This window comes from Siphateles boraxobius, unplaced genomic scaffold, assembly GCF_051911475.1.
Source record: "Siphateles boraxobius isolate OS27281-9 unplaced genomic scaffold, OSU_SipBor_1 107, whole genome shotgun sequence".
Taxonomy (NCBI): Eukaryota; Metazoa; Chordata; class Actinopteri; order Cypriniformes; family Leuciscidae; genus Siphateles; species Siphateles boraxobius.
In genome coordinates this window covers 1,666,073-1,675,000 of record NW_027508708.1, presented here as the reverse complement: position 1 = coordinate 1,675,000, position 8,928 = coordinate 1,666,073, and the positions used below count along the sequence as shown (strand labels likewise).

General features: G+C 59.0%; 1 non-coding gene across 1 annotated transcript in view; it reads right to left on the bottom strand.

Annotated features, from left to right (window-relative positions):
• Positions 1 to 1,722, bottom strand: part of LOC143756505 (18S ribosomal RNA) — a 1,863-nt gene extending 141 nt beyond the window's left edge. The window contains exon 1 of the ribosomal RNA XR_013210210.1: positions 1 to 1,722. This exon is cut by the window's left edge and continues 141 nt beyond it. This is a non-coding gene — a ribosomal RNA (18S ribosomal RNA).
• Between the last annotated feature and the right edge of the window lie 7,206 nt (positions 1,723 to 8,928).

Genomic DNA, 8,928 nt, shown 5'->3' with positions numbered 1-8,928 from the left:
AACCACCCAATCGGTAGTAGCGACGGGCGGTGTGTACAAAGGGCAGGGACTTAATCAACGCGAGCTTATGACCCGCGCTTACTGGGAATTCCTCGTTGATGGGAAACAGTTTCAATCCCCAGTCCCGATCACGAGCGGGGTTCAGCGGGTTACCCGCGCCTCTCGGCGCAGGGTAGGCACACGCTGATCCGCCCATTGTGGCGCGCGTGCAGCCCCGGACATCTAAGGGCATCACAGACCTGTTATTGCTCCATCTCGCGTGGCTGAACGCCACTTGTCCCTCTAAGAAGTTGGACGCCGACCGCTCGGGGCCGCGTAACTAGTTAGCATGCCGGAGTCTCGTTCGTTATCGGAATGAACCAGACAAATCGCTCCACCAACTAAGAACGGCCATGCACCACCACCCACAGAATCGAGAAAGAGCTATCAATCTGTCAATCCTTTCCGTGTCCGGGCCGGGTGAGCTTTCCCGTGTTGAGTCAAATTAAGCCGCAGGCTCCACTCCTGGTGGTGCCCTTCCGTCAATTCCTTTAAGTTTCAGCTTTGCAACCATACTCCCCCCGGAACCCAAAGACTCGTGGTTTCCCGCACGCTGCCCGGCGGGTCATGGGAATAACGCCGCCGGATCGCGGGTCGGCATCGTTTACGGTCGGAACTACGACGGTATCTGATCGTCTTCGAACCTCCGACTTTCGTTCTTGATTAATGAAAACATTCTTGGCAAATGCTTTCGCTCTCGTCCGTCTTGCGCCGGTCCAAGAATTTCACCTCTAGCGGCGCAATACGAATGCCCCCGGCCGTCCCTCTCAATCATGGCCCCGGGTTCCAGAAACCCACAAAATAGAACCGGAGTCCTATTCCATTATTCCTAGCTGCGGTATTCAGCGGCGACGGGCGGCCTGCTTTGAACACTCTAATTTTTTCAAAGTAAACGCTTCGGGCCCCGAGGACCGGACACCCAGTTAAGGGCATCCGGGGGGCGCCGTGAGGCAGGGGTCCGGGACAGGCGGTGGCTCGCCTTGCGGCGGACCGCCGGCCCGCTCCCGAGATCCAACTACGAGCTTTTTAACTGCAGCAACTTTAGTATACGCTATTGGAGCTGGAATTACCGCGGCTGCTGGCACCAGACTTGCCCTCCAATGGGTCCTCGCCCATGGGTTTAGGATACGCTCATTCCAATTACAGGGCCTCGAAAGAGACCTGTATTGTTATTTTTCGTCACTACCTCTCCGTGTCGGAAATGGGTAATTTGCGCGCCTGCTGCCTTCCTTGGATGTGGTAGCCGTTTCTCAGGCTCCCTCTCCGGAATCGAACCCTGATTCCCCGTTACCCGTGGTCACCATGGTAGGCGCCGAATGTACCATCGAAAGTTGATAGGGCAGACATTCGAATGAGTCGTCGCCGCCGCGGAGGGCGCGCGATCGGCCCGAGGTTATCTAGAGTCACCAAAGCGGCCGGGGCGGCCGGAGCCGCACCCGGATGGGTTTTGGATCTGATAAATGCACGCGTCCCCGACCCCCCGAGGGGAGCCGGGTCGGCGCTCGTTTGCATGTATTAGCTCTGGAATTGCCACAGTTATCCAAGTAGCGGGTGGAGCGATCAAAGGAACCATAACTGATTTAATGAGCCATTCGCAGTTTCACTGTACCGACCGTGTGCACTTAGACCTGCATGGCTTAATCTTTGAGACAAGCATATGCTACTGGCAGGATCAACCAGGTAAGCCGCCTTGGAAGGAGAACCGCGACACGCTGGCTTCCTACACACGGGTCTCGCTCCGCCTCGTGGCCTGGGGCCCGAGGACGGCGCGGCCGCTCATAGGGCGCGTGCGGAACCCTCCTCCTCGGCAGAGGTGGGGGGTTTGTGGCCGCTGGGTCGAGGCCGTAACCGGGAAGGGTGCTTTTCGGGCGGGGAGGAGCGAGGCGTAGGTCGGTCTCGAAGACTGGACCGGGGGGTGTCGGCCACCCCGACCGTCCGATTCCGGAACCCACGCGCCCGCGTCCGCCGCCGCCGTCGCGGACATTCGTTTCAGACGGGCCATCTGAGTCTCCCGAGGTCGACGCGGCCTGCTTTCCCCGGAGGGAGGCCGCGTCTAGCGTCGACGCGCAGAGCGGGGAGGAGCAAGCTGCCCAAAGCGGTCTCGCGACCGGGCAGGGGCCGTCCCCAGGCGCGTCCAAAGTTCCAATCGACCAGGCTACCCCGAAAGTGACGGCCCGGAGGAGGGGGAGCGCTCCTCCGGACCCCGGGCAACCCGGAGGCGCCCGTTTTTTTCTCGTCCGTTGCCTTTTCTCCGATACCTTGTCCGAGCGGGGCCGTTGTCCCCTCCTCGACAAAACCCCGAAGGGCCGTTTTAGGACCGTCTTTGCTCCGACAGGAGCTCCGTCGCCGGGGACGGATTCTCACGTGCCCGAGACAGAGGCACTCTCCCCGGTCGCCAGCCGGGGAGACTCGTGTACGCGGTGACCCGGGTGAACCGCACCGTTTCGGACTCTGTCCGTTTCTTTAGGAGGATCGCCTGCCTGCCTCCTTCCGCGGGCCGCCCGCCTTCTCTCACCTTGTCCGAGCAGGGCGCTTGTCCCCTCCTCGACAAAACCCCGAAGGGCCGTTTTAGGACCGTCTTTGCTCCGACCGGAGCTCCGTCACCGCCGACGGATTCGTACGTGCCCGACACCTAGGCACTCTCCCCGGTTGCCAGCCGGAGAGTCTCGCGTACGTGGGAATCTGGGTGGACCGCACCGTTTTGGACTCTGTCCGTTTTTTTTTCTTCGCCCTTTCCTCCGTGGGCGCCCGCCCTCCGTCACCTTGTCCGAGCGGGAGCGTTTGTCGCCCTCCTCGACAAAACCCCCAAGGTCCGTTTTAGGACCGACGTCGCTCCGAAGGGAGCTCCGTCACGCGGACGGATTTGACCGTGCCCGAACCCGAGGCACTCTCCCTGGGAGTCTTCCAGGGAGGTTGGTCGTTGTGGGAATCTCGTTCGTCTGCAACGGACGGTGTCCGTTTTCAAAAAGTTTTCGGAGGTGCACCTTCCTCCGTCGCTCCAGGGGTGAGTCAAGCCCCCGGAGTCGTTTCGCCCTTTACCCAGACCGACAAGCGTATGGTTCTTTTTTTTTTTTTTTACCTCGGGATCGACCCCGGACGGCGAACCACCACGCGCGGGTTTCCTACACACGGGTCTCGCTCCGCTCGGCCCTGGGGCTCGAGGCGGCACGGCCGCTCATAGGGCGCGTGAGGAACCGTCCGTCAGGCGGGGCCAGGGTGGGAGGCCTCTGGATCAAGGCCGTAACCGGGAAAGGTGCTTTTCGGGCGGGGAGGAGCGGGGCGAAGGTCGGGCTCGAAGACTGGACCGGGGGGTGTCGGCCACCCCGACCGTCCGATTCCGAATTCCACGCGCCCGCGTCCGCCGCCGCCGTCGCGGACATTCGTTTCAGACGGGCCATCTGAGTCTCCCGAGAGTCGACACGGCCTGCTTTCCCCGGAGGGAGGCCGCGTCTAGCGTCGACGCGCAGAGCGGGGAGGAGCAAGCTGCCCAAAGCGGTCTCGCGACCGGGCAGGGGCCGTCCCCAGGCGCGTCCAAAGTTCCAATCGACCAGGCAACCCTGACAGTGACGGCCCGAAGGAGAGGGTGCGCCCCTCCGGGCCCCAGGCAACCCGGAGGCGCCCGTCTTCCGTTAACCTTGTCCGAGAAGAGTGTGGCGACGGTCCCCCACCTCCTCTACAACACCCCTAGCGTCCGTGTTCGGACCGTCTTTGCTCCAGCAGGAGCGCCATCAAGCGTACGGATCTGACTTTGAGCAGGCCACGGTCGGGTCTGCGAGCACAGGGCTCTCGTTTGCATGCAAGATCTTGGACACTGTCCATTTTCTTACGAGGAGTGTTGTGTGTCTTTCACCCTCTGCTCGCCCAGGACGGTGCACCTTCACACACTGGATGCACGCCCAGGGCACCGGCGGTGAGTCTGGGTGTCCAAACCAGCCCCCGCGTTTACTGGAAGTCTCGCCCGCACAGAGTGCATTTTATCTGGGCTGAGCCAGACCGCTTCCCCACCCGGTCTGACCACCACGGTTCTCTGTTCCGTGGACCTCATTCGATCGGACACTGTCCGTAATTTCATTTTTCTTTCGGAGGTGCACCTTCCTCCGTCGCTCCAGGGGTGTCTCAAGCCCCTGGAGTCGTTTTGCCGTTTACCCAGACCGACGGTTCGACAAGCATATGGTTTTTGTTTTAGCCCGGGATCAAAGGAGCCCCGGGACGGACGAACCTGCGACGCGCGGGTTTCCTACACACGGGTCTCGCTCCGCTCGGGCCTGGGCTCGAGGCGGCACGGCCGCTCATAGGGCGCGTGAGGAACCGTCCGCCCGTGAGGGCGGGGGGGTGGTAGGCCTCTGGATCGAGGCCGTAACGGGGAAGGGTGCTTTTCAAAGCGGGTGGGAGGCGCGGGGCGAAGTCAGGCTCTGTGCCGTGATGGGGGGCCCCCAACGAAACCCCGCCAACCGTCAAAGCCTGACGACGGTCCCGACGTCACCGCTGCGGACATCCGTTTTCAGACGGGCCATCTGAGTCTCCCGAGGTCGACGCGGCCTGCTTTCCCCGGAGGGAGGCCGCGTCTCGAGTCGACGCGCAAAGCGGGGAGGAGCAAGCTGCCCATAGCGGTCTCGCGACCGGGCAGGGGCCGTCCCCAGGCGCGTCCAAAGTTCCAATCGACCAGTCAACCCTGACAGCGACGGCCCGAAGGAGAGGGTGCACCCCTCCGGGCCCCAGGCAACCCGGAGGCGCCCGTCTACCGTTACCTTGTCCGAGGAGAGTCTGGGTGTCCAAACCAGACCCGCGCGTTTCCTGGAAGTCTCGCCCGCACAGAGTGCACTTTATCTGGGCTGGGTCAGATCGTTTCCCAACCCGGTCTGACCACCACGGTTCTCACTTTTTCAAATTTGACTCCAGAGTCAGGCCCGCCAAGGGGACTTTGAGCTTGATTCGTGCCCAGGAAGTCTGCACCCTTCCTGGGATGCAGTTAGAGAAGAAAACCAGCAGCCGTCATTTTCCTGGAGGTTTCGTACATGCAGAGATCCACCGCCGCGGTGGTGATTGAATTCTTTCTCTCCCCAGCGCAACATGACCGGGCTTTTTTTTTTTCCTGGGGGCCCTCTCCCACCAGGACTTCCAGAGCTCCACCGCGCGCACTGTGTAATCTGGATTTTATACCCAAGCAGAGAGACTCTGAGCGGGGGGCTCATGGTGGTCTGTTAATGGGTTCTGTGTGCCCTCCACCGCACTACTTCCCCTCTCCCGATAAAGACCCCAAGGTCCGTTTTAGGACCGTCTTTTCTCCAGAAGGAGCTCCAGGGGTGTGGAGCGAATCTGAATCTGACCCAGGACGGCGCACCCTCCCTGGGATGGCCAGGGAGGTTCTGAGATCGTGGAGCTCTGATCACACGGCAACATTTTGGACTCTTGTCAATTTTTCAAATTTGACTCCAGAGTCAGGCCCGCCAAGGGGACTTTGAGCTTGATTAGTGCCCAGGAAGTCTGCACCCTTCCTGGGATGCAGTTAGGGAAGAAAACCAGCAGCCGTCATTTTCCTGGAGGTTTCGTACATGCAGAGATCCACCGCCGCGGTGGAGATTGAATTATTTCTCTCCCCAGTCAGAGCGTACCCCGGCCGGGCTTTTATTTTTTTCCCTGGGGGTCCCACCAGGACTTCCAGAGCTCCACCGTGCGCACTGTGTAATCTGGATTTTTATACCCAAGCAGAGAGACTCTGAGCGGGGGGCTCACGGAGGTCTGTTAATGGGTTCTGTGTGCCCTCCACCGCACTACTTCCCCTTCCCGATAAAGACCCCAAGGTCCGTTTTAAGACCGTCTTTTCTCCAGAAGGAGCTCCAGGGGTGGGGAGCGAATCTGAATCTGACCCAGGACGGCGCACCCTCCCTGGGATGGCCAGGGAGGTTCTGAGATCGTGGAGCTCTGATCACACGGCAACATTTTGGACTCTGTCAATTTTTCAAATTTGACTCCAGAGTCAGGCCCGCCAAGGGGACTTTGAGCTTGATTTGTGCCCAGGAAGTCTGCACCCTTCCTGGGATGCATTTAGAGAAGAAAACCAGCAGCCGTCATTTTCCTGGAGGTTTCGTACATGCAGAGATCCACCGCCGCGGTTGGAGATTGAATTATTTCTCTCCCCAGTCAGAGCGTACCCCGGCCGGGCTTTTATTTTTTTTCCCTGGGGGTCCCACCAGGACTTCCAGAGCTCCACCGTGCGCACTGTGTAATCTGGATTTTTATACCCAAGCAGAGAGACTCTGAGCGGGGGGCTCACGGAGGTCTGTTAATGGGTTCTGTGTGCCCTCCACCGCATTACTTCCCCTCCCCGATAAAGACCCCAAGGTCCGTTTCAGGACCATCTTTTCTCCAGAAGGAGCTCCAGGGGTTGGGGGCGAATCTGAATCTGAACCAGGACGGCGCACCCTCCCTGGGATGGCCAGAAAGGTCTGATACCATGGAAGCTCTGAACCCACAGCAACCTTTTGACTCCAGAGTCATGCCCGCCATGGGGGCTTTGGATTCGATTCGTGCCCAGGAAGGCTGCACCCTTCCTGGGAAGCACTTAGAGAAGTAAACCAGCAGCCGTCATTTTCCTGGATGTTTCGTACATGCAGTGATCCACCCCCGCGGTGGAGATTGAATTCTTTCTCTCCCCAGCCAGAGCACACCCCGGCCGGGCTTTTTTTTCCCCTGGGGGCCGTCTCCCACCAGGACTTCCAGAGCTCCACCGAGCGCACTGTGTAATCTGTATTTTTATACCCACGCAGAGAGACTCCGAGCGGGGCTCACGACGGTCTGTTCATGGGTTGTGCGTGCCCTCCACCGCTCTACTTCCCTTCCCCGATAAAGCCCCGAAGGTCCGTTTCAGGACCGTCTTTTCTCCAGATGGAGCTCCAGCGGGTGGCGGGCGAATCTGACTCTGGCCCAGGACGGTGCACCCTCCCTGGGCTAGCCAGGGAGGTCGTAGAGCATGGAGCTTTGAACCCACAGCAACTTTTTGGACTCGGTCAATTTTTTTCGAATTTGACTCCAGAGTCAAGCCCGCCATGGGCGTTTGAGCTTGCTTCGTGCCCAGGAAGGCTTCTCCACCTCCTCTACAAAAGCCTGAAGGGACGTTTTAGGACCGTCTTTGCTCCACACAGAGCTCCAGGGAGGGCGGGGGAATCTGACTCTTGCCCAGGACGGTGCACCCTCCCTGGGACGGCCAATGAGGTCGTAGAGCATGGAGCTCTGAACGCACCGCAACTTTTTTGGACTTTGTCATTTTCAAGAGCTTGGCTTCAGGGTCATTTTCTCCACGGGCTTTGGGCTTTATTCGTGCCCGGGAGAGGTGCGCTTTGCCTGGGATGGACTTTTTCAGAAGAACGGGCCCGTCTTTTCCTGGAGGTTTCATGTTTTTAAGAGCTCCGCCGTGGCGGAGATTGAACTCGCTCACCCAGCCAGAGTGCAGCCTCTCCGGCTTGGTCCACTGCCTTGAAGGCCCTGGAGCTTTGAGACCACAGCAACATCGTGGACTCTGTCATTTGTAAGAGCTTGTCTCCTCCACAGAAGCCCGAAGGGCCGTTTTAGGACCGTCTTTGCTCCAATATGAGCTCCAGGGAGGGCGGGCGAATATGACTCTGGCCCAGGACGGTCCACCCTCCCTGGGCTTCCCAGTGAGGTCCGAGAGCATGGAGCTCTGAACGCACCGCAACTTTTTTGGACTTTGTCATTTTCAAGAGCTTGGTTTCAGGGTCATTTTCTCCATGGGCTTTGGGCTTTATTCGTGCCCAGGAGAGGTGCGCTTTGCCTGGGAAGGACTTTTTCAGAAGAACGGGCCCGACTTTTCCTGGAGGTTTCATGTATTTAAGAGCTCCACCGTGGCGGAGATTGAACTCGCTCACCCAGCCAGAGTGCAACCTCTCCGGCTTGGTCCACTGCCTTGAAGGCCCTGGAGCTTTCAGTCCACAGCAACATCGTGGACTCTGTCATTTTTAAAGCTCGGCATTCCACCGTGGGCGTTTGAGCTTTATTCGTGCCCAGGAGAGATGCACCCACCCTGGGATGGACATTAGAGGAAAATCAGCCCGTCTTTTCCTGGAGGTTTCATGGTTTTAAGAGCTCCACCTTGGCGGAGATTTAACTCGCTCACCCAGCCAGAGTGCAACCTCTCCGGCTTGGTCCACTGCCTTGAAGGCCCTGGAGCTTTCAGACCACAGCAACATCGTGGACTCTGTCATTTGTAAGAGCTTGTCTCCTCTACAGAAGCCCGAAGGGACGTTTTAAGACCGTCTTTGCTCCACACGGAGCTCCAGGGAGGGCGGGCGAATCTGACTCTTGCCTAGGACGGTGCACCCTCCCTGGGTCGGCCAATGAGGTCTTAGAGCATGGAGCTCTGAACGCACCGCAACTTTTTGGACTTTGTCATTTTCGAGAGCTTGGCTTCAGGGTCATTTTCTCCATGGGCTTTGGGCTTTATTCGTGTCCAGGAGAGATGCACCCACCCTGGGATGGACATTAGAGGAAAATCAGCCCGTCTTTTCCTGGAGGTTTCATGGTTTTAAGAGCTCCACCTTGGCGGAGATTGAACTCGCTCACCCAGCCAGAGTGCAACCTCTCCGGCTTGGTCCACTGCCTTGAAGGCCCTGGAGCTTTCAGACCACAGCAACATCGTGGACTCTGTCATTTGTAAGAGCTTGTCTCCTCTACAGAAGCCCGAAGGGACGTATTAAGACCGTCTTTGCTCCACACGGAGCTCCAGGGAGGGCGGGCGAATCTGACTCTTGCCCAGGACGGTGCACCCTCCCTGGGTCGGCCAATGAGGTCTTAGAGCATGGAGCTCTGAACGCACCGCAACTTTTTGGACTTTGTCATTTTCGAGAGCTTGGCTTCAGGGTCATTTTCTCCATG